Source organism: Rattus norvegicus, chromosome 3, assembly GCF_036323735.1.
Source record: "Rattus norvegicus strain BN/NHsdMcwi chromosome 3, GRCr8, whole genome shotgun sequence".
Taxonomy (NCBI): Eukaryota; Metazoa; Chordata; class Mammalia; order Rodentia; family Muridae; genus Rattus; species Rattus norvegicus.
The window spans coordinates 99,220,243-99,245,995 of NC_086021.1; the positions used below are offsets into that span (position 1 = coordinate 99,220,243).

At 49.7% G+C, this 25,753-nt stretch overlaps 2 long non-coding RNA genes across 4 annotated transcripts in view; one reads left to right on the forward strand and one right to left on the reverse strand.

The window, feature by feature from the left end:
- The window catches only part of LOC120101600 (uncharacterized), a 29,388-nt gene extending 25,435 nt beyond the window's left edge, over positions 1-3,953 (reverse strand). The window contains exons 1-2 of one of the 2 annotated variants that reach the window (XR_010065268.1): positions 3,703-3,953; positions 2,443-2,748 (exon numbers count right to left, since the gene is read on the reverse strand). This is a non-coding gene — a long non-coding RNA (uncharacterized LOC120101600). Of the gene's footprint in view, positions 1-2,442 lie in introns of both variants that reach the window. The other variant, XR_005502290.2, reaches the window with a different exon arrangement.
- Positions 1,482-25,522, forward strand: LOC102546895 (uncharacterized). 2 transcript variants are annotated; one of them, XR_005502289.2, is made up of 3 exons: positions 1,512-1,748; positions 22,254-22,466; positions 23,349-25,522. It is a non-coding gene; the product is annotated as an uncharacterized LOC102546895 (long non-coding RNA). The 2 variants fall into 2 exon arrangements; XR_352452.5 differs by lacking the exon at positions 22,254-22,466 and having other exon boundaries at positions 1,482-1,748.
- The last annotated feature ends 231 nt before the right edge of the window (positions 25,523-25,753 follow it).

Genomic DNA, 25,753 nt, shown 5'->3' on the forward strand with positions numbered 1-25,753 from the left:
AAAACAGCCAAGGCTGACATCCACTTTGTTCTCCATAAAACCAATTGGATCTTTCCTTTCTCGCCCCAAATTAAGAAGGAACTGAGTAGCCAGCACTACTGAACAACTATGCTCAGAGCTTAGGGGCTTCTCCAGTCTGTGCAGTAGCTCCGAGGTGGCCGTCACTGTTCCACCTCACAGGTCAGGAAGCAAACAAGGGGACATTGCCCTGGGCACTTGGTAGAAAATGGACAGGGTGAGGACTTGAAGGCACCTGATAACTCAAGGACCTTGCCCTATAGGGACAGGTTCACCTCTCTTGAACAAGTTAACAGACTGTTACTTAGCAGGAAGGGGAAGAGGGCTTTGCTTTGCTTTTTTCGATAGCTTGCAGCATAGGAGGTAAGATCCTTGCTCTCTTGTCTATTCTGAGTAAGGTGCTGAAGGACCTTTGGTAGCACAGTCAGGAGGCAACTGCACCAATCCAGTCAAAGCAGGATCATACAGGAGGCATGCTGTGAGCGGGCCAGCAAAAGCACTGAAGGCACCCATGCACCGTCTCCCCTTTGCTGGAAAGCCCCCCTGCTACCTGAGGCTGCTGGAAGCGATGTTGGGCCATCGCCTCTCCTGGCAGCAGAGACATTTCATTATCATTTAAATCTTTCTTGGGTTTCATCAGAGGCTGTGAGCATCTTCAAAGAGAGAAGTGCTCAGTCCTCAGGTGAGGGGAAAACGCACCAGAACTTTCTCTTCTAATATAAACGAGGGGAGGAGACGCAGCGGAACCTGGCAGAGCCTGCAGGAGCCACTAATAGACTAGATGAGAAGAGAATTATAGAAAAAGACAGGTCCAGAGGGTGGTGGGGCACGGAGAGACAGAGGCTTCCCCTGCTGGCCCCAGGCGGCTAAAAGGGGAACTCATCACCTTCAGCTGAAGGAAGCATCCTTAGGGGATGGGGTGGAAGGTGTGGGGGGCTCGGCTTGGATCTTAGAGAGATAAGACCCCTCCCTGCCTGCCTCCAGCAACTTTCCTTCCCAGGCTTCCTCCCACAGCTACCAGTGATTCCATTAATTATAGAGGCTCAGGACTGGGAAGGAATCCATAGCATTTCCTGCATGGGAGCTCTTGGTGGGGGAGGGCACGGTGACCTAGAAATGAGAGCAAGGGGTGGAGGGAGGTGGAGGGGGCAAAGGAACAACTCCTACAGATTCACACTCCTCCTGGGGACTGGGGAGGGTTGGGGCTGTCCGTGTATATGCAGGATTTAACATATTATCTTAGCAGTTAGCGGTCTTGAGGATCACTCACTTGGCTTATAACGCAGTGTTTTGCTTTCATAAAATCAGATTATTTTTCTTTTGCCTTTAATAAAAACCAGCGCTGATTTCTGACTCAGAGCAGCCTTCTCCCGGCTCAGAGGCCGGGTCTGTAGCGGTGCTGGCTGGAACTGCTCTCAAATAGGAAATCAATGGAAGACCAGGAGACAAAGCAGGAGAGGGAAGGGGGAAGGGAGGGGGAAACAGAAAAAGCCAGGGCTTCTTGGCTGCTCAGCCCCAAGAGGGAGGGTGGCAGGGGCTCCACAGTGCCATGGACCCTCCCAAACCCATGCCAGCCTGCTGGGGAAGTCTCGGCTGTGGCAGAAATCCAGAAACCTTAAGCAGATGCCTGTCACCCTGTCACCCTGAGCATGAAACTGTCACCTCCATCAGGAGGGTGAGACAGCTCAGAGCTGCTGAGGTGTCTGTAGGCTACAGAGGCAAGGCTGGAGGTAAGGCTGAGGTAACTCTGGAGGGAGATCTGCTTTGCTAGCCCTAGCAGCGCGTTCTCTCTCTCTCTCTCTCTCTCTCTCTCTCTCTCTCTCTCTCTCTCTCTCTCTCCTTCCCCTCCCCCCCTGCTCCCCACATTTTATCTCATTGCTCTTGAGTTCTTTGTCTCCATCCTTCCCACCCACCTTTCTTTTTTGGCTCTCTTAAGAAAAATGGCTGTGCTTGTTAAGCTGGGAGATCAAACATCCCCTCCAACTGAACACATCAGAAGGGCCCATCGCTTTCACATCTGGCTCTTTTTCCCGTGACACAGGCTTCCCACGGTGGGGGCCGGTGTGGGTGAGAAAAATCAATGTAAGCCCTGTCATCATCTGGCCTGGTAACAGGACTGGAGGGGTGAGTGGGGCAAGGGAAGGAACATGCGGGTGCTCTGATGAAGGTCAGGCAGGGCCCTTCCAACAGACCACCACCAGCACCATGCAGGAGGCAGTCCCTCTGTTAAAAGCCAGGTGTCCAGAGGTGGGGGTGTGGGGGGGGGGAGCCTGCCTGGCTTTCACTGGAGCTGCTCGCCTGAGGTCAGGAAGGGGGATGAAGCCTCTGCAACAAGAAGGATGAGCACAGCAGCGGCCCCAACTAGACTCAAGCCATTCCACTTGGTTCTGCAACAGTACCCAAAGGGTGTGAGCCTTGTGATACCTGTAGCTTAGGAGGTCCACACGGGTCATGCTGATCAGCACTGGCTACACCTTGCAGAAGGAGCTAGCTCTCTCTGATGCCTTTAGCGTTGCAGAGGTGGGAAAGTTGGCTTGTAAATCTGAGTTAAGATGCCATTAGACTGTGAGGATGCAGCCTGGTCAGACCCAAAGATGGGGGTCCTGTAGGGAGGACAGCAAAGGGCATGGGCCCGTTGAAGGAACTCCCCTCCCCAGCTGGTCTTTTTCATGCCGCCTGTACAAGCAACTCCTGGTCCTCTGGCCTTTTTGAGAGATGCAAACTGCTGCTCTGAGGGACAGAAGACCATAGGAAGAGAGAGATACACAGAGGGATTCAGAGTCAAAGAGAGATACCGACCGGAGACAAAGCAGAGTGCTGGTGAGCCAGTGTCTCCCTCCACCCCCACCCCTGCATCCAGACACTCCCTTTTCACTCCTACTTCTGCATGTGCTAGTGCAGAGGAGAGCTACGTCTTCTGAGCCTCCTAAGGTACTCAAGCCAGGTGCTCCACACGAGCTCTCCCTAGCAGAACAGCCCATCCCCGCCCTCAGGAACAGAGGCAACTGCCAAGGATCATGTAGCTCAGAGATATCAGAGCAGCCGGGTCCCTCTCACACAGCCCCCAGGAACATACTCTCTCTGTCTCTGTCTCTCTCAGTCTCTTTGTCTGTCTGTCTCTTTCTTTATCCCTCCTGCCCTTCCTCCTTCCTTTCCTCCCTCTCTCCCCCCTCTTTTTCATGCCCCACTTCCAGGGTGAGAGGGCTCATCACCCAACCAACCACTGACTCAGCTCCAAAGATGACTGAGAGCAACTAAGGTTGAGTCAGAGCCCTGCTGGGCACTGCTATGAAGGGAGGGACAGATGGCAGTGTCAGCCCATGCTGCTGCCCAAGCCACCCCCACATCCCCCAGAGGTGATTGGTAATGTCAGGCCCCTCCTCAGTCTCCTGGAAGCATCCTTGCTGGAATCAGCAGGCTCAGGCCGCATGCTGTGAGTAGGTAAGGGGTGGGGATGGGGAAGACTAAGCACAGGGTCTTAGTGACAAAGTCCTGCTCTCCCAGCCTTCACGTCCACCAGGCTGCAGGCAGGATGCCCTTCAGCTACCCTGTGACCTCTGCCCCTGCCACTTCTCTACTTCCCACTTCCCATCTGGTCCTGGCAACCTTGGGATTTGGAGACCTGGGTCTGGCATGACCCTGTGACCCTTGACTGTTTTCTTTCTGTCCTTGAGTTCTCAGCACCTTCCAGTCCAGAGGTGGGCAGTGACCTGCTCCAAGTGGGGCAGCCTCATCCAGGAGCAGTGTCGGTACTCATCTTGGGATGATAGATACTATGTCTCTAGGAGACTTTTTCAGTGTGGGCACAGAGCTAGCCAGGGTGACAAATGGAGTCCCCAGCTCCTAAGCTGCAGAGAAGCCTCTCAGCTGTCTATCATGCTCAGGGAGTCAGGTCAGGTCCCTCTGGGGTTAGGGCTGGGGGAGGAGAGGGACTATCTGACCTGCCACAATGGTTGCCATGGGAACCACAGTGCGGCTGGGCTGAGAAAGTTCTTGCTCCATGTGACTGGCTATGGTGATGAACCAGGCCTGAGTGAGAAGGAAGAAGGGGCTGAAGCAATCTTTTGCTCTAAGAAAAGTGATACCCTGGAAGAGACGAGAAAAGACATTTCTCAGACTCCGAATTTTGGCAGCCTTGCAAGTTCAAGGGCAGGGAGGGTCCCACCCTATCGTAGCACACACACACACACACACACACACACACACGGCCACTCTGAGTGTGTGTGTGTGGGTGTGTGTGTGGGGTGTGTGTGTGTGTGTGTGTGTGTGTGTGTGTGTGTGTGTGTGTGTGAATAATCTTGGGTGTCATTTCCATTTCTAAGGTCTTTTTTTTTTTTTTAAGGCAGTCTGTTCACTGGCCTGAGACTCACCACGTGAGCTAGGCTGGACAGGGAGAGCAAGCCCTGGGGATCTGTTTCTACCTTCCTAGACACATTTTTTAAAAAGTTATTTTATTTTTAGTTTTGTGTATGTGTGTAAACCATGTATGTGCAGGTACCACGAGGCTCAGAAGAGGGCAGGTGCCCTGAAGCTGGAGTTACATGTGGCTGGGAACTGCTTGGCATAAGTGCCAGGAACAGGGAGTGTCGTAAACGGCTGAGTCACCTTTCCAGCCCCTGGCATGTTTTTAAAATGTGGGTCCTAGGATTGGACCCAGTCCTTACACTGACAAGATGAACACTTGCTGACCGAGCCATCTCCCCAGCTCTTTAGAGCCATGTGGCTTTCCAAAGAGGCAGAGAGAAGGCAGAAGCCCCCGTGTTTCTTTACCCACAGGCTTTCCCCTGCCTCCTGCTTTCTTTGAGGTGCTCTTTCTGGAAGAGCACCTGAGGTCTTGGGGCTGGGGCAATGAGCCAGAGACCAGGAAGGCAAAGTCAGGTCCTTTGGCAAGCAGCAGCTTGACCCTGCAGACACTGGATCTCTTATGGGCTCTACTGGTGAATGGAAAGATCAGGCTGACAGAGGCTGGTGATGGGAAGAGTGGAAAGGGTCAGGGATGAGGAAGTGGGATCCTCCCTGGGAAGGGAGAGGAGGTGGCCACAGCCAAGGTGTAGGTGGGGGGAGGGGAAGAGACTGGTTTTTCCCACTGAGGACAATGGTGGGCAGTGGTCCATACCAGCAGTATGGACGTTGCCCACCATTGTGAGACAGCTGTCCTTCCAGGGTGAGGATGGTTTCTGTTCTCCATAGGTGCACGAGACCAACATGAGTGAACCCCAAGAAGTTCTTTGTCTTCTGTGCTTCCATTCCCAATGGGGACAGATATAAATAAGCCCAGAATGTTGTTTGTGGGAGACAACAGTAGAAGAGTCCCCCCTCTACGGCTTACTCTGGTGGTTTGGTTATGAAGAAGTTTCCAGATACGATGAGGCTAGATCCTGCCTGTGCTGTGTATTAACTGTGTGGCCTCAGCCAAGTCTTAGAGCCTCAGTTTCCCCATCTGACCGTGAGGTTCCTGAAGTGTTGGGAATTCAGCTTGTGACCTCTACTCTGAAAGTGCTGGGTAAATATTAGCTGTCATTCATTTTAATACAAATGAGATTTTATCCCTTTTGTTATAAAAGTCCAAGTTAACTTTAGATAGCATTTAATACACACACACACACACACACACACACACACACACACACACACACACACTTTTATTACTTTCAAGAGCACACAGTGACACCTATTGGGTGACTCCAGTATTGGCAGGAACGTGGGGATGCCTGTGACAGTCACAGGATGACAATACTTTTTTCTTAAAGGCATCTTTCTGCATCTTCAAAGGTGTTTCTCACATACTGGAAAGTTTGTCTGTCTTCACAGCTCCCAGGAGGCACTGGGACTTTACTTGTTGATGTGACTCTTAACTGAGCTCCAGTGCTCAACTCTGGGCCTGATTATCACCAGCCCAGTATAAAAGACAAAAGAGATCTGAGAGAAGGCCCAGCCCCACAGAGAAAAGGGAGACCGAGATTTGGGAGCCCAAGGATTGTCCACTTAGTACCTGGCAGCAGAGAATCAGCCACAGAATGATTCACAGCGAGCCTGAATTATGATAGCCTGGGGTTCTTGAGTCACTGTCCAAGCCGTAGGTTACCTGCTCCTCCACAAAGTCCACAACAGAAGATTCCTCCACATCCACTGGATTCCACATATGCCTTCCCCCAGAAAGTACAGTTATCAGTGTGGACATGACTGACCAGATAAACCACACTTTTCAGCCTGAGACTCTTAACAATGGGAGCTGAGCAGAAGTGTGTGCCTCATCCAAGCCAGCACCTTTGAGACAACAGATCTAACTCTGCTTTGGTTACTCTTTCCCTCCGCCTGCCTATAGCCATGACTGAGACCCAGACTTAGCTACAGAAGCACTGGTAACTCTCCACAGGGTGATGGGTGACCCCACACCTCCAGATGACTGTGCTAGTCCTGTGGAGAGGGTGGCCATTGAAGAGACAAAAGCAGACCTCTAACTACCTGGTGTGTGGACTGAGTTAGAGCCATGGAAAAGGTATAAAGATGGGTGAATAGCCTCTTTAAGGTGGTAGGTCAGAGCAGCCTTCTTGGGGGAAATGCCCGTTAGTTTTGGGACTTCATGGAAAAAGGAATTGGGGAGGGGGTCTGAGTGTGGATGGTGCCCTAAGCAGAAGGTACAGTAGGAGATGGGATAAAAGCTTGATGGGAGGTTATGGAGTGCCAAGAGACATAGCATGATGGAAACAGGACAGAGCAGGAATGGGGATGTGAGATTCCTTTCCTGAATAGATCTTGTCTGGTGTTCCATTACGTGAAAGAGAGCTATTGCAGTGGTCTGAGCCCTTGTGAAGCCTCTGACCCAGGAAGTGCTATTAGGAAAGGAGGACCAGCATGTGTGCAGGGAGCTGTTGTAGAGCTCAAAAGGATGTGCTAGATTTGGGGGTACAGAGGACAGTGAAAAGTGACCCCTGGAAGTCCCCGTAACAGGAAGGAGAGACAAGAAACTTGCAGAAAAATGAGCTGGAGCTGGGGCTGGAGCAGATGGTGCATCAGGGGAGCCGTGTGGGCGACAGCTGCAGGGCCTGCCAGGTAACAACATCATTGGCCCCTTCAAACAGGCTCTGCTGGTAGCGGGCCACAGAGGATGAGGATTTATAGAAGACTGCCTCTGAAAAAAGGAATAACCTGTGTGTCCATTTGAGGGAGGACTAGCTAAATAAAGCAAGAGCTCTTTTATAATGGGTAACCATGATGCTCTGCAAATTAGTAAGTTCCCACCTCCAACCCACAGCCCAAAGCAAAGAAGCACCGGGGCAGAACAGCAGGCACAGGCTGCCACCATTGCATACGACCGAAGGAAATACATGGATTTAAACACACAAACATAGAGCATAAATATTTTTCTTCCAGCGTAAACACACTGTGTCTGGAGGAACACACAGAGGACTATAGCCCTGGCTGCCTCCCAGAAGGGGAACTGGGACACAGGGCGACCTTTAACTCTGGATCCTTTTGGTGCAGTTTTTTGTTTTTTGGGGGGTTTCCTTTTATTTCTTTTCTTCTTTCTTTTTTGGATGTGTCAACTGCAAAGGTGCGTTAGCTGTTCAATAATGAATAATTCTCATTAGTAGCAGCTCCAGCTGAGAGATGAATGAGCCCCTTGCTGCCTAGAATGCAGAGCCAAGAACTGCTGTCAGGGGGGACTATACTGATAAGCCCCTCCATGCTTTCCCTCCACATAGCCCTCTTCACACCTGTCCCAGTGCTAATGGCTCCAGATCTTTGCCTTCCTGCCCTAAACCCTGGGGTAAAGTAAACAATTGCATAGTTTTCATTGTCGATGTTGACATTTTTTTTCTCTTGAAGGCAAATAATACACACATGCACACAGTCAGTTTCACTGAAGCTGATGGCTTTGGTCAACCCACACCAAGGTCAGAATCGGGAGCCCATGTAGTGCATGTCGAACACAGCTGTATCTATCGTACAACAGCCTCTTCATGGTGCCTTTGGGTGAACCCAGTGGAGGCAGAGCCAGAAGAGAACTTTAAATATCATCTGAGAGAACGCAGTGGGTAGTCCTCGGGGCCCTATGTACAGACCCAAGATCTCTGAGGAAGGAGATGGGAGACAAGCATTGCGACTGCCTCCTGAGAGCTTCAATCTCCTGGGGAGGGGACACCCCAAAGAAAGAGAGGAAGCACAAGTGTGCCATTGCAAGAGGCACGCCAGAAAGAGACATTCCAGGTGAGGGCCATGGATAAGAGCAGAAGCAGAGAGCTCAGAGGAAGCCCAGAGTAGAGAAAGGAATGGCCATAGCTGCTTCACACCACTGGCTTCTGTGGCTGCTGAGACTGAGGTTCAAGGAGAAGGCCAGGTTTCCAGGGCAACCTAGTGGAGGGAGCCAGATGTGTGTGAGGCAAGTCAAGCCTATGCTTCTCACACACAGCGTATCCTAAGAAGAGCAAGTGGTAATGTGTCTTCTTCCAAGCCAGATGTGGGTCTCAAGGGGACCCATTTCATGCACGGGCATGCCTGGCAGGCATTTTATAGCAGGGAGATAACCCTGGGAAGGTGGGTTGCCCTCTGGGTCACACAGCTAGTGAGTGCCAGAAGTTCAATTCCAACCTAGGCAAGGCATCCTCTGGAGCCTGCTCCTCTCCCACTGCCCTCTCCCAAGAAAGCTGGGTTCCATGTTGAATGGACTGCCTGTCAGTTGTGTTCAGAGGATCAAAACCAACACAACCAGAGTGGATAAATTAAACTTGGGGGCAGAGATGAAAGGGGTAGAAAGGTGTGTGTGTGTGTGTGTGTGTGTGTGTGTGTGTGTGTGTGTGCTGCAGGTGTGTGTGAAGGTCACTGAAGAGTCTCCGGTGTTCTTCCTCAGCTGCCTTCTACTTGTTGTTGAGACAGGGTTCTGTAGAGCATGGTCCTCTGGGAGAAAACACCATTTTCATCAGATCAGCGGTGTCTGCCTGCTAGAGTCCATTGCCACAGGGTTTGTTGACTGTTAACATTCCCTCACAGAAGCTGGGCGTGGGGACTGGTTGTTGGACCCTAACCCAGCCACTGATACGACGTTCTCCGCTAGACACGGGGCTCCGGTCTCAGGAGGCGCTGGAGCATGCTAACTGTGGAGGTTAACAGAGGAGACTTCATCGATGTGGTTATTGCAGAGCTATGCTGGGTGAGGACTTTCCAGTGTGGCTGCTTTGGGGTTTCCCATGATCCTGTAAGGAGCCCCTCACCCGTTCTCTGCCGTTAAACAGAGAATAATCTCTAAATAATCTCATTGGTTCCCAGGGTGAGCTTGGGTGGGAGGGTACTTCAGTTTGCCGTCTGGACCTTATAAGGAAGGGACAGATGCTGTTTACATCTCCCTAGGGAAGGAATTCTGGAAACACAGTGTCTCTCGTTGACTTGGAAATCCACCAAGTAAGATAGGTTCACTGGCCAGCGAGCTCTAGGGATCCACCAGTCAGTCTCTCTTTCACATCTTGCCATCTCTGGGATTACAGATTACCAGTGTCTGCCACTACACTAAACTTTGTCACATGGGTGACGAGGACCGAACTCAAGCCCTCCTGTTTGTTAAGAACGTACCTTACTGACTGAGCCACCTCCTCAGGCCCAGAGAGTTCTTGTTGTGACTAGTTTCTAGGCTTGTCAGGACAATTCCAAAGTTACTGCTGCAGGTCTCTGCAGGACACATTTCTGAGGGTCCTGGTCTTGCACACTCGGTACTTGTGGGAACAGGAGTATTTCTATCTTCACCTCTGGCGGATGGGACAGGAAGAAAAGACTGCAAAGTACTGAGAGGCACCTATCATTTTTCACACGAGGACAAACAATAGTGATAGCAAGAGATAGCATCTCAAGCTCTGTGCCTTCCTACATGTAATCGCCATGATGTGGACACCTGAGCAATCCCAGACCCCAGCTGCCTGTACGTCCCTGCTGGGTTGGGGTGGAAGTGGACAGGCGAGGCTGTAGAATTGGCTAATGGCACACTTCAGTGGGTGACAATTAGTTGACGAGAGATGAGAACATTATGCCGGCCTTATACCTAGCTCTCTCTGCTTCCTGGTTTGGGGAACCCTGGGCCCAGCGCGTGACCACACAGCTGCGTGTTCATCTCCACATGAGCTTTAGACATGAGCCTGTTATTATCCTCATCCTTAAACAGAGAGACTGAAGTCCCATGCGTAATGACTAGCTTGTCCAAGAACACCCAGGTGGTAAAGCCAGAGCTGGGCTCCAAGGCCACAGTGCCAAGCACAAAGGTATTCCACCTCATGGCATGACTCGTTTCCACTCCTGACCTTAAGGAATAAAGACTTGGCTGCTACCCTACACAGGCTTGAGTTAGTGCTGAGATCCTAACCTTGTTGTACAGTTCCTATTACAGCAGCTGTCTCATAGTAGGTGGTCAGGAAACCAGCTGCATGAAAAATCCAGCCCTTCCAGGAGGCAGTCTGAGCCTCACTGAGCTTCAAGGCCTGTCAAGACATACGAACCGTATGAACCAGCTAGCACAGATTGCATGATTTTATTTTATCTCTGAATTTGGCCCTTCAAGATTCAGCCTACAAATAGATGTAAATGAGATGCAAATCAAATTGTCCCTGCATTAAACAGGAAACCAAATATGCCTGGTAACCATTCTCCCCTCTTTCCCCGCCCCCCGCAGATCAAGGAGACCCGCACACTCTGAAGATGGTCCAAAGCTCACAACCATCCTCAAAATGCTCACCACTGGGCTGGTTAGATGATAAGGCCATGTCCTTCCTGGGACTTTTTCTCTCTGTCCTCTTTAAAGAGTTAAGTCTCCCAGACCTTGGTCTTCAGGTCAGAAGCTAAGATGAAATCGGCTCTCTATGTGGTCCTGCCGTGAGCATCTGCAGGACCACACACTCATAACCGGGATATTGTAATCCAATGAGAAATATGGATTTGTTTTTGGCTCCTGGTTCCAGCACAGGGCTCCTGAGACTGTTGTCATTTCCTATACAACCTCGGTGCTGGGAGCATCTTTTGTTCTGATGTTAGGTCTTCACTTCCAGCTCTGGACACAGGGCTCTAGTCCTCTCGAGTTCCCTGGATGATAGAAGAGCTTCTTGCTCTAGGGAATGGCTCCTGGTGAGTTTCTGTATAGTTTCAGTAGGACAGAGCCATGTTTGAAAGCTTGGGACTTTTCCAGAAAAGGGGGGCTAGAAATGGAATTAGTGGTCCATCTTGCCAGTGTAGTGCAACTTCTATAATAAAAACATCCTGGGATAGAAGGTGGGACTGATTAATACATAGCGGCACTGAGAAGGTGTGTGCGTGAGGGCTTCATGCCCTTCTCCTTCACTGTGCCCTGTGTGTCCTTTCCAACAGTTTCTTCCTCCGTAGTTTGTAAAACACATCTGCACTATACCAGTAAGCACAGGTAAAGTGATGTAACAGAATTTTCCCCTAATTGATTGGATAATAAAGATGGACATGAAGCCAATCACTGGGTGAGGAGGCGGGTCTTCCGGGTCCAAGAGAGGAAGAGGGAGTGCAGGAGGAGGGCTCTTCCTTTTGGAAGAGGAGAGCAAAGTAGGCAAAATGTAAATGGGGACTGTTAGATCTGGTGGTGGAATCCAACAGAATCTGCCACCAGAAGATTTCTAACATAGAATAGTTGAGTTCAGGATGATAGATTCCATTTCCAGCGGTTGTGTTAGCTGTTGATTCTTAACTAAGATTGTCTAGTGTTTCCCATTTCGGGGCTACTCGACTAAGCTCCACAGGGAAGGTAACCGAAGCAGAGCGTGGGTTGCAGAGCGTGGGTTGGCGAGAGTACACCTCCAGCTAGTCAGGGAAATCTGGGAGTGCTGAGAGGTTTGACAGCAGCTAGCCCCGGAGGATGGATGACTGGGAACAGCAGTTCAGTGGCAAGTGAACCGTGGGAAATTGGGCGGACCACCACATGTGGATAGCCATGGGGGCAGGGAAACCACCGTGGCCGGAGAGTAGCCCTCGATAGCATGGATTGTTTTTTTAATTATTACATGCAACAAAGTGATTCTCCGGTTTGAGCCACTCTAGCAAATTAATTGAACTCAGAGTCACGTGATGACTTCAAGTAAAGCCATTGGACCAGAAGCACTGCGCACAGCCAGGGGTTTGCTACTGGAACCTGGATCTGGGGAAGACAGCCTTGTGATACTGAGCCCTTAACGTTCAAAAGCCAGCACTGTCTCTGGAGACATGTGCTAAAAATGGGCTAAGTTAAAGACATTCACTTGACATTGTGGTTGGAATGCGAATTGCTCCCCTCCCCAGACTCGAGTGCTAAATTTTGATTCCATTAGGTAGTGCAGTTTTGGGAAGTTGTAAAAACATTAGGTGAGATCTACCTGGAGGAAGTTGGTCCCTGAAAGCATGCCTCTGAAAGTGTAGACCCTTTCTCCTTTCTCTTCTGTTTGACCCCCATAAGGTGAAATGTCTCCCCTCACATGCTCCAATTCCCATGATGTTCTGCCTCAGTTCATGGAGCCAAGAAACAAGGGACTAAGGCCTCTGAAACTGTGAGCCAAGATGAATCTTGTATGTTGTTTCTGTCCAGCATTTGCAAAAGCTATAAAGTCGGTGTCCTCCGAAGTCCTGGCTGTTGGTGCACACATGAGTCATACAATGGACTCTTCCCGTGAACAGCACAAGTCATTGGCTTTCCTGTCTCTTGCAATAGTCATGATGGGAGCAAACACAGGCGGTATGATCAGTGACTGGATACTTTGGACAACTGAACCAGGGTGGTGGAAGGAAACCCACACTACAGCCCAAGGTGGCATTGGGCCCTGGGTGTGATGGTTAGTGTTAACGGTTAATGTGACAAGTCATTAAATCACCAGGGCATGCCTGTGGCACAGTATCTTGACCGTGTGGATTGGTGTGGGAAGCCCCATCTTGACCCTGGGCAGGCCCATTTCCTCTTGGCTGGGGACACTGGACAGGATAGGTGGAGAAAAAGGAGCTGAGGAGCAGCTTGTAGTCCTCTCTCCTTCCCAGTTGTGTTGGGCCATGACCCCCTTCCAAGCATCTGCTGCCTTAATTTCCCTGGCATGACAGACCACACCTTAAACTATGAGCTAAAATACATGCTTTCTCTCTTGGTGCTTTTATTGGGATATTCTATCACAGCAACAAGAAAAGACTCAGACACTGGGTGTCTGACATGACAAAGAACACACCTAAGGGCTTCTGGACCAGGAAGTCTGAAACTTGAAGAGAAGCTAAGCATTTTGACGTTGAACATAACACTTTTTCTGAGGTAAGGTCTGTTTCCAACCTTAAATCTGTTGAATCATACCATTTTGTTGTCGTTTCTCCTGAGAGACTGAGTTAAGTTTCCAGCACCTATGGTGGTAGCTCACCACAGCCCGTACTTCAGCTCTAGGGACTCCTCCACCACCTTCTGGCCTCCATGGGCGCCCGATGCACATGTAGGACATCTTACTCAGTCCTCTCAGATGCAGACTTTAGGCGCGCACTGCTTTGTATGCATCTGAGCCAACCGAGCCACATCTGCAGCCTGCGTATGACACACCCTGGATTTCTGGCACCATGTGCTCTAATACACTTAATGAAAGTTTGAGGTTTCTGGCCCACAGGCCTCCTGTTTACACAACCTATAATATAAATTAAATGAGCCCATAATACAATATAAAGGGAGAGTTTTCAGACTTCCCTGGAGCCATGGATGCTTTGAAAAAATGCAATAAAAGTATCCACAAAGTGTGAGAAGATATTCGCAATTCATAGAACTGTGGACAATTGATTTCTAGAACATACTTTTGAGAAACAACAACAACAAAATGGTATGATTCAACAAATTTTTTTATATTTTTTATTAGATATATTTCTTTACTTACATTTCAAATGTTATTCCCCTTCCTGGTTTCCTGTCCATAAGCCCCCAGTCTCTCCCCTCCCCCTCCCCCATACGGGTATTCCCCATATACATCCCCCTTATTGCCACCCTGCGCTGGGGGTCCAACCTTGGCAGGGCCAAGGGCTTCCCCTTCCCCTGGTGCCCCAACATGGCTATTCTCTGCTACATATGCAATTGGAGCTCTGGGTCAGTCTATGTATAGTCTTTCGGGAGTGGTTTAGTCCCTGGAAGCTCTGGTTGGTTGGCATTGTTGCTTTTATGGGGTTGCAAGCTTCTTCAACTCTTTCACTCCTTCCTCTAATTCCCCCCCAAAGGGGGTCTTATTCTCGGTTCGGTGGTTTGCTGCTAGCATTGACCTCTGTATTGGACATGATCTGGATGTGTCTCTCAGGAGAGATCTATAGCTGGTCCCTTTCAGCATGCATTTTCTAGCTTCATCAATCTTATCTAGTTTTGGTGGCTGTATATATATATATGGGCCACATGTGGGGCAGTCTCTGAATGGCCGTTCCTTGAATTGCTGCTCTAAACTTTGCTTCCATATCCCCTCCTATGGATATTTTTTCCCCTTTTAAGGAGTGGGAGCATCCACATTTTGGTCATCTTTCTTCTTGAGCTTCTTGTGGTCTGTGAATTGCATCTTGGGTAATTTGAGCTTTTTAGCTAATATCCACTTATCAATGAGTGCATACCAAGTGTGTTTTTCTGTGATTGTGTAACCTCACTCAGGATGATATTTTCCAGTTCCCTCCGTTTGCCTATGAATTTCATGAAGTCATTGTTTTTGATAGCCAAGTAGTACTCCATTGTGTAGACGTACCACATTTTTTGAATCCATTCCTCTATTGAAGGGCATCTGGGTTCTTTCCAGCTTCTGGCTATTATAAATAAGGCTGCTATGAACATAGAGGAGTATGTGTCTTTGTTGTATGTTGGAGCATCCTTTGGGTATATGCCCAGGAAAGGTATAGATTCACCAATTTTAAAAACCACCAAACAACTTGGCAGACTAGCAACCAGTTGACTTGCCCCACTATAGAAACGGCCCTGTGGGCCAAGAAACGTGGACGAAGTGCTTGGTCTCACTAGTCCACATGAACACATGCAAGGTGACAACATCACTGCTGATCCTTGGCACACCACAGTGGCAAAAAGGAAGACTCCTAAACAGAGCAATGCTGTTGGGAGGAAGGGGACACTATCCAGCTCTCATGCTATGCCAGGGTTATGTACATAGGCGACAACATTGTGGGGGAAAGCAGTTTGACTATTAGTAGGGCCTTTGTTTTTTAAGCCTTAAGGGATAAATAGCAAGCTGGAGTTGGGGGACTTAAGGCCTCATTGTTTAGGTTTATCAGGTAAAACTGGGTTTGTGATCTAATAAGCCCTGTGATCTGAGAGTCTCACCATCTGTTATTTTCCTTAGGGAACTCTTGCTCAGACAGCAAAGCCTGAAAACAGTGTGAATGCACAGAGGCCAGGTGATATACATACATACATACATACATACATACATACATACATACACACACATATGTATATATACATATACATACACACACATATATGTATGTATGTATATATATATATATATATATATATATATATATATATATATACATCCTCACGATGAAAGAAGGCTGGAAACAAGTCACAGGCTTGGCTGTTTCCCCTGAAGGAGCTGTATTTGCAGGGCAGAGCCACAGGGAAGGGTTCAGAAGCAAATGAGTCTGAGCGTCGTTGTTTTGGAAGAGATACGGGGGAGAATTGTAAAGAAATCAATACAAGGGCTAGAAAAGATGGCTCAGCCGCTAAGGGCTCTTGCTTGCTCTCCCAGGAGAACAGAGTTAAGTTTCCAGCACCTATGCTGGGTAGCTCACCACAGCCCATACTTCAGCTCTAGGGACTCCTCCACCACCTTCTGGCCTCCATGGGCACCCAATACACATGTAGGGCATCTTTTTTTTTCTTTTTTTTTCTTTTTCTTTTTTCTTTTTTTCGGAGCTGGGGACCGAACCCAGGGCCTTGCACTTTCTAGGCAAGCGCTCTACCACTGAGCTAAATCCCCAACCCCACATGTAGGGCATCTTACTCAGATGCTAGACTGTCTAGCCAGAAAGTCTTAGGGATCGCCCATCTCCACTTCCTAGCACTGCAGTCCAAGCCCCTGCCACCACACCCAGCTTTTGCTGTACATCCTGGGGATGAAGATCAGGTCTTCATGCATACAAGGTAAATACTCGGCCAGTGAGCCTTCCCCACCCCGTTTTATTTCTTTACACAATCCACAGACTTTAGGCGCATTGCTTTGTATGCATTCACAACAAAGGAAATACAAAAGGATCTAATCTCAGGCTGGAGAGATGGATTGGAGGTTAAGATCACTCACTGCTCTTCTAGACAAACCAAGGTTCGAAACCCGGCACTTATGTGATAGCTGGCTTTCTCTTTTCTTTTCTTTTCTTTTCTTTTCTTTTCTTTTCTTTTCTTTTCTTTTTCTTTCCTTCTTTTTTCTTACCTCCAGTCCCAGGGGATCCCAGGCTCTCTTCTGGTCTCTTTTGGGGTATGGCATGCATGTGCCAGAAAAACACCTATACACAAGATTTTTTTTAATGGAAAAAAAATTTTTTTTCTTCCTCTGACCATTAGAAACGAAATATAGTGATCTGGAGGGTTTGCTTCCAGAACAATTAGAAACTTCCTAGACAACGGCATGAGGAAGGTTCACAGACCTTCAAAGATCCTCTCAGGGTCCATGGCGCTGTCAGTTGGCGCACATATCATAGGGCAGTGGCATGTCCCACAAAGCCACAGAGACTCAGATGGCCTGACACTGCAAAGCAAGCCCTGGTGAAGGGCAAACCCTTCACAATGGTACAGATAGCAATAACACCATCCCCCTTCCCCATTCCTCATCCCTCATCCCTCATCCCTTGGTATTCCCAACTCCCCAGGATCCTCCCCTGCCCCAGCTGTGGTTACAACCTCTCATGGCCTAGAGCTCTACCATCGAACAGGATGCCTGCCCTGGTGGGGAGAGGGAAGTCAGAGATGTCAGAAGGTAGCTAATTTGCTTGCGTTTCAGATAGTAATCTTGCTGTGAAACCTTGGGAGGCTAATGATCTGGTTTGGGTAGTTTAAAGCTTAATTATTTAAATGAAGTATAAAGCCAACTTCCAGCAGGTGGAGCCTAGAAACACAGCAAGTGCCCCACCCTCCCCACCCCCAGGAGGTGACACTGAGTGGAGGCAGGCAGACAGAATGCCATGTGGCTCTGGAGAACCATTTCTCATCTCCGAGTCTTGGTGGCCCATCTGGCCAATTAGTGGTCCTTCCAGATATCCAAGTGAACTTCATTCCTGACTTCCATGGTGGTAGTGGTGGTGGGTCATCCCTTCTGGGGTTCCTTCTCACAGACTCAGTTGAAGCCCCTGGGACACTTGTCCATAGCCCTGATCACAGAGGGGACCTTTAGAGTTCCCTGTATTTCTCCAAAGTCTTCATGAGTCTGGACGCTCTGCTACTTACAAATGGGAAGCCCGTCTGAAGTCAGGGTCAATGGAAGGCATTGTAAACTGAGAATGTACCAAGCACACCTAATGCATGGAAATCCCCGTTTCGATTGTTCTGAGGTTCACCTGAAATAAGCGCATAATTCATAATTTCATGTCAGCTCTGCTTGTGGAAGTTTCCATCTCCAGAAAAGGAAACTACAGCACAAATAATCGAGTTGGGCAGCAACTCAGCTGGGGCTACACATCTGATCTAGAGCCCTCTTCTGCTGAATCACTTCATGAATTTGTTTTTGTTTGTCTGTTTTTAAATAAAGATGCTGTGATCAGCAATGGTGAACTGTGCCATCAGAAGGGTTCTAGAACTCTCAGGCCTAGGTGTCCTCCAGGGAGCACTTCTTGCCACCTGGCTGCTCCTCAAGTTGGAACTCAGAGGCAGTCAGGACCTACCTTCCTCTCTCCTCTCAGCCACAAGGCTTACAAAGCCACGTCCTCGGAAATGTCCACGTCTACTCTTCCCTCTGACCTCTGCCCCTGTGCTCAGGACATTGGGTCAGATCTTGTGTCTTTTCCCCCATCACAGCCACGGCAAAGCCTCCCATGACGTCCTACCTCCATCAGCCCTAGTGCACCGGAAGGGGTATTTCTAGGACACCTACCTTGTTCTCATACTTCCCTCCACACTCAGGCCTTGAGCCCTCCCAGCCAACATCTGCCAGCCTCCCATGGCCTTGTCTCACGTCTGTGATTTTCTGTTGAGCACTGCAGTTGCCAAGGTCTTCCCCTCTTTGCCCCTACATTCCTGTACATGGACTGCCTTTCTCAGTTAATGCCCTGTAATTGTCTCTTTCTTCCAACATCAGGCTCAAATATAGGAAGGTCTTCATAGGTCCCTTCCAGCCACTTCCCTACCTCCACACAGAAAGGCCATCCTCCTGTGGTTGTCCCTCCCATAATCTTTTCTCTCACCTTGGCACATTTTTTTTTTCTGGTACCACAAATCCCATAGAGAACGAGTGAGAATAGCAAATGGGGAAAGTCTCTGTTGCTGCTCTTACCTAATGTCACAATGGTGTGTGCTCTTCCCTTTTGCCATCCCGTGAGCAAATGTAAGCTGCAGTATATATGGCCTGGCATGGTCCCCGGAAAGACTCAGTATATCTTCCCCAGAACCAATGAGCCCCACCTACAGGCGTGAAGGGTCTGCTTCCGGTCTGCTGCGTTGCTTTGGTCAAGTTGCTAAGCCTCTCTGTGCTCACTTCTTAAGTCTGGGCCTTGAGATCTACCACTTCGCTCACAGATGCTCAACCATCTCTTTTCCCTTTCTTGGAGCCTAGGTCCTCTCCCCAGATCTCTGTTAGTTTCTGTTTTATGCTCACTCTGAGCCTATTAACAATTCCCCTCCCCTTTAGATTTGCCCATGTCCTTCTGCAGCAAACTGACTGACTGTGAGTCCCCAGTGCATACTCTTGGGAGCTCACAGGCACGCATGATGGGGCGTGGGAACTCGCTGTGAGGCAACCTGGCCAAGGACTCCAGAGCCCAGCTGGGGTGTGAGCAGTAACCCACCCCCATCATAGAAACATCTGTTTTTCCTTTTGGTCCCTCTCTCCCTCAGCCTCCCGACACATGCTCCTCCTCCCCTGGGTAGAAGCCATCAGAACAGGGCTCTACGAAATATGGAGGATGCCCCTCAGGGAAGACCGAGCCTCCCTGGTCACCTAATTACTTCAAGTTTTCCCACACTTCCACAGATTCCAGTGAGCCAGGAAGCCAGCCTCTCAATAAGGACACCCAAGACTTATGATAGTGATTGCAAGGGGTTTTAGCCTTTTTTTCTTTTTTACTTTTCCTTTTTGCAAAACATGTGAGTTAGCTAGAGGAACACAGCCACAGGAACTGTGTGCTGTAAAAATCCAATCCTAGAAGAAATACTCTTAATGGCCTTTTATAACTGCTACAGATAGGCTCCTGGGGTCACTTCTTTGGAACTGGACAGAGAAAGATGACCGCTCAGCGACAGCCCAGTTAAGTGACTCCCAATGTCTGCCTCTCTCTCCCAATAAAGGGTCCCAAAAGACAATTTTTACCCACTCTGATCTCCAACGTCTTCAGGACCCACTGGGCCTCTTTGCCAGGGCCAAGGCCAGCAGCCTTTCCAGGTTTAGGGGAAAGAAGCCCCACCCCCATACTGGACAGGGGCTGACTGCACACTGTGAGCACCCACCACTGCCTGACATAAAAGTGTCCCCACACACATTGACTTCCAAGAGTCCCCTTTGGCAATGGAGCCCCACTAACAAGGGCAAGTACCCAGTGCAGGCACATGTCATGAGACCCTGGGCCAATCCTTTCCCTCTGTTGATTTCCTCTTCCATAAACAAAGGAAGCTGGATGAGATGTTTGTCTCAGTCTACAGGCCAGCGTGTGGTGCCTGTGTTCTCTCCTCAACCAGGTAGAAGCTCAGAGGGGCAGGCAGATGCTGGTTCCTGTCATGCACACCACACCTCAGAGAGTCCCTGCCACCTAGGATTCCTCCAAAAATATCTGATGACTAAATTTTGCACATCTTTCAACAGAGACACTGCACAGGGGATCCTGTCCAGGCTCCTGCTTGCCTGGAGCCCAGCACCCCAAGCAGACTTCCTGCCTCTTATGACAGGAGGTATCTGCTGCAGTCTCTGTTCCTGACCATAAGGACAGGAGTCTGAGATTCCCAGCTTCCTCATGCTGCTAAGAGAAGCAAATTCATCCTGTGGGGCAGGGTCGAGGGTCTAAGAGCTGCCTTGCTTTCCCTGCCATGATAGGTTGGGCTCTCAAGTCCCTGGAGCTGTGGCCTCCAGCCAGGAGGCTTGGTGCTAAGGTTCAGGGCCTGGTTGCTGAAGCCCACATCTGTGTGGACCTCCAGAAGCGGAAAGGCAAACAGACCATTTCAAAACACCAAATGTTTTGCCCTTGATGGGTGGAAGGGCGGGATGGATAAACAGTACTTATTCCTGACTGGGAGGCTGGGAGGTGAGGGTCTGAGACTTGTGCACTGGCTGGTGAGTTTTAGCATCCTGCTGTGTCCTGAGACAGCCAGCAGGAGCCACCTAAAGCTGATGACAGGACAGAATAGGGGGATTCCAGCCCCACTATCCTGGCTTCCCCTCTTGAACCCAAGGCCCCTCGTTACCACTGTGACATTCACAAGGGAACAAAGCTGGCCTTCCAGTCTTTCTCTCCTGCCCACCAGCCTGGGTCTTCAGGGTCTCCCTGCCACATGAGGGAAACTCAAGGCACCATCTCCACTCAGACCATTCTTCTGTAGGCTCAGACTTGAGCATCGGGGTCATTACCTCACCCCCACTGTCTCCTCAGCTTCCCAGTCTGTGTCTTCTCTCCTTCATCTAACCTCTTTCCTCTCCCAGACAAGACCACACTGAGAACTGCCCACCTAGAGCTCCTTAAGGCTCACCTTGTCCAGTCTGGTTCTCCTGGCAAGGAGAGGGTTCCTACTCTGCAGACAACCTAGTCTTGGAAATGGGCACAGAAACCACAGGGCTGTTGAGAGCAGTACCCAGAAGGACATTGCTCCTCCTGTCAGCAGGACTAGATCAAAGGCAGAGGAGAGGAGTTGAGGGTGCAGGTGGAACCCTTAGAGGTAAGTCCAAGTGCCCTGGAGTGACTCAGCTGTACCCCAGTCCCACACCAGCAGTGTCTGCCGAATCGTGTATCTGCTCTCGAATCATCAGAGTCCACCAGCACTGTGGACTGACTCTGACGTTATGGGCTGCCCAGAGGTGGGATGAAGAGCCTTGTCTCTCCTTCGTACTATTCTGAGCTTGCATCCTCAGCTTGAAAGCTGGAGCCATGATGGTAATTCCACTGTCTCGGGTCAGTTATGAAGATCCAGGGAGAAGACAGATGAGTAAGTGAAGGTCAAGACCCAAAGCAAACAGCCAGTGTGGAACCTGTGACTTTAGCCCTGTCTGTGAGCCTGCATGCTTTTCCAGACACCACACTTTCCCTCTTCCCTCCTCCCTGACCACCACTGTCCCCACCCCTCATGCAAACATTGTGGGAGGAATAGGGAAGGGTCTGGAAATTGGCTAGCTTCCCTCAAGGTTCCTATGTCACCACTGTGAAGAGACATCTCAGAAATAAAAACTCAGACCTACACAGACTGCAGTTAGCACAAGGAAAAACTCCTCGCAGAGTCTTCTCTGCAAGGGAGCAGGGCACACGTGTCCCTGGCTGAGCTCCTCTGAACCCTGGGCCCCTTGGGAACATCTGTACCCTCCACCACCCTCAGGCTGGGAGCCCAGAGCCCGAGGCCAGCAATCCAGTTTGTAGTTGTCAGACCACAGAGCAAGAAAGAAACAATCTGGTCTTTGTAGTAATAGTGTTTTCCGTGGCTGCCTGAGAGCGCCAAGACACACACCATGAATGAATGTGCTGCTACAGCGTAGGGACCTACCAGGGGACAGCAAGGGGACAGACAGGCGGCAGAATAATCCGTTATTATAACATCTATTATTAGTCTGCCTGCTGTGAAGGGAGCCAGCCAGATGAAAGCTGTTTCCAGAGCAGCTCTTTTCCACAATGTTCTTTAATAATGTCGCACTATGGTTTTGGTTTTGGGGTGTGTGTGTGTGAGTGTGAGAGTGTGTGTGTATGTGTGTGTGTGTGTGTGTGTGTGTGTGTACATGTGTGGAGGCTAAAAAGCCAGTGTTGATTCTGTTTCTTCCTCAATTGATAACTACCTTGTTTACTCAGAAAGAGTATCTCATTGGCCTGGAGATGGCCAGGTAGCATCAGCTAGGCGCCAGTAGTAGATCTTCCTGTGTTCCTTCTAGGTGCTGGGATTCATGCCACAATCATGCCACCACACCTGGATATTTACATGGGTGCTGGGGATCCAATCTCAGGTCCTCAGGCATTCACAGAAAGCACTTCACCAGCCAAAGTATCTCCCAGACCACTTCGCTTTGGAAGTTGTGTTTTGGACCTTCTTAAAGCCACAGTATCCTTCCAGCCTCCTTTGCAAACTACAAGTGGCTTCTGAGAAGGTAAAAGTTCAGAGTTCATTGACTTGGCCTGCAGAGGAGAAGTGGGGAGCAACAGAATGAATAGGTTCATAAAAGCAGGAACTCACCTGCTCACATCTGGCTGGCTGTGGAGGAGGGGAAGGTACTGAAGGACGGGGTCAGCAGCCTCTGGTGATCTCACTCCTGCAGATCAGAGTAACTCTCTGGGCCTTGGAGTCATCATCTGTAAAATGGGGCAATGAGGGTCAACCCTACCCCCTTCTCCGAATCCCTGTAAGCCTCTTAGATAGGAGTGCGGATATGGACTTGTTGGGGGGGCTCGGCCAGGTATCTTGGAGCAGGAGTTTATTGCTGTGCAACCGAAGTCTTGATTTGCTCCCCAAGTCCCAGCATACATGAAGTCTGGACCGGTCACAGCCAATAGCCTCTTGGTTCCGTTTGTGTCCCTGCCATGGGCCTAAACCTGTAAGCTGAGGGCCATCAACAGAGGCTTTGGGGCAGGATCTGACCATCGGCTGCCATAAATAAGTAGCTACAAATTGTGTTACAGGGGCCATTTCTCCTGTGCACTTTATAGCCACTGCCATTTCTAACTTCTCTACAGCCCTGTGGTACAACAGCTACATTTTCAGATGGGAACACTGAGGCACAGAGAACATGCCATTCAGGGAGACTGTAAGGTGAACATAAACACTACATCAGTCGGCTACTGCTGTGTAACAAACCAATCTCCATCAGATTCCAACAGTCTCTGGGTGGTTCCTTGTGGTGTGGTGTATGTGGTGTGTGTGTGTGTGTGTGTGTGTGTGTGTGTGTGTGTGTGTGTGTGTTGGAGAGGGTGGTGTCTGACTCACCTGATGTTGGCTGTAGTCTGATCAAGGATGCCTTTACTCTTCTCCACAGGCTCTGAAGTTCTGACAAGGTAGCCTGGGCATGTTTCAAGACAAAAGCAGAGGAGCAAGAACAGGGAAATCCCCACGTGCTTTCTCAAGTTCTAGTCACACCTGATTGGTTGCCGTCCCAGTGGCCAGATCTGGACCAGACCAGAGTCAGAGTGAGAAGGGCAGAGGCACAGGGAGCTGTGAAGACCCAGACCCATCACTGCATCAGGGAGCCCAGCCCTGTACCACAAAGCTATCAAGAGCGGCTATAGGACACCCTGCAAGGGAAGGTGCCTCATGGAGGGTGCCCCTCAGGACAGAGGACTTTCTGTGTCACAAGGAGGCAGGGTCTTGACATATCCTCTGCATGAACCTGACAAGTCTGGTTTGGAGAAGCTCAATTCAGAGCTGGTCGAAGCTAGAGTTCACTCAACTGGGCTGTGGCTGCTCCATGCTGGAACCCCGTCTGCTGTGCTTTCTGTCTTTCCTGTGCCTTTGACCCTATGCACTGCCTTCCCACATCACTTCCAGCCTGAACCTGCTCCAGCCCATGAAGAACAGGAAACAGCAAACATAAGACCAGTGTTCATGGGGGACCAGGCAGTGCCAGGTGCTGAGATCACAGGAAAGGCTGGCCCCCACTCTAGCCTGTGTGCTCAGCTTTGGGGACCAGGACCCTTTTGTGAGAACCCTCCTTTTAGCAAATGTTGAGCCCTTTCAAAGCTCTTGCCCCTTCTGTTCCCTGGGAGGTGGATCTGATGACGGCCATCTTCATGTTTAAATACATGAGAACCCAATACCAAGATGAGTCAATCAACACACCGGCTTCGGCTCACACATCACATATATGGCAGTCTTGTCTAAAATGCCCATATCTGAAACCCACAAAGGCCCCTCGCAGAACACCCACCCCCTAGCTTATCTCATTTAGCAGGTGACAGGTTCTGTCCATTCCCAAGAGCTTTGAGAGATTCTGTCTCCCCGTCCTTCTCATGGGCTTCTCAGACCCACCCCCTCTTCTGTACCCTGCTGGCCTCTGCCACCTCTCTGTCCTCTCCCTGGCTGGCTCTTCTCTGCTGATGAAGGAAGCTTGTCTATGAACGGCTAAAGTGCCTAGAATCTCTTATAAATATTTCATGAAAATATCTGCCGTAATAATTCCAGCCTGTTGATGCCAACACTGTCACACCTGTACATTTTAACTGGCCTAAGCAAGCTGGCTCTAATTGGTGCCTGGAATTCCAGCAAAGCTGGCTTGGCAGTGAAACAGACAATTGAGTTCTACAGAGAATGAGGGATCGTTTTTAGCTTTGCCATGTCCTAGAGACCAGAGGCAATGGGCACAGCAGGGAGAGAGGGGAGGCTCATGACTTACCCGCGCATGTGGCACCCTGAGCTTATACACCTGCCTGGATTAATAGGAGTTATAGAGGCCCCCAGAGGCTCAGCTGCTGGGAGCAGGGGAACCTCAGAGGCAGGACTCAGGCTTGAGAAAATGGGGACTTTGATGTTTTCTGCACCATGAGCCCTGCAACCTTCTGGTAGAGGCCATGGAATCTTTCTCATAACTGGTTAAAATACATAAAGTGAGCACGGTTAATGCAGAGACTCGTGATTGGCCAAAGTGCTGAGAATACGGGACTGAGACCTAAAAAGAACGATTGGAATGGCCCCCAACTCGAAGGCTCAGAATGTTGCTGAAGGAGACGCAGAAGAGCCGGTTGGTGGGGAAGAACGTTGTGACTTGCTGTCCTCTGGATAGGACATCACTGTTGCACGCCTAAACTTACAGCAGTTTTGGTTACCCGCACAAGTTTCAGAATGGTCAGGGAGGGGCTTAAGAGGCCCCGCCCCTGAGGAGCTATTGGCCATTGACGGCTGCTGGGGGAGGGATAACAATTTTTCCCTGGAGTTGTGGCTGGTAGGTTGCCCATGCTCCAGTGATCCTACAACCACACCCATACCGCCAGCTCTAACTGGGCATGGTAGGATCTTAAACTACATAAAAAGAGAACCTGAAGTTGGAAGGTGGGCATAGTGGGGTTGAAAGATTCAGAGGTTGGAGAAAGAAGTGGAGGGTGAATATGATCATAATACATGAAGAAATAATAATTTATAACAATAATTTCATAGATGACATTCTCAAAGAAAAAATATAAAATGTTTTAAAAATAAAAAGACACAAAGTGTATGTGATTAAAGCTGGTCACAATGGTTCGTGCCTATAATCCCAGCACTCCTAAGACTGAGGATCTTGAGTCTGGAGTCGGTGGTCTGAGGCCAACCTGTGCGTATCATGAGACTCCATATGAAAAGAGCAGCAGGGGATGAGGAAACTCGAGAGCTGCTCAGTGTCACCCCTAGAGCTCTTGCCATGTAAACGTGAGGACTGAAGTTCCAATTCCCAGAACCCCTGTAAAGACGGAT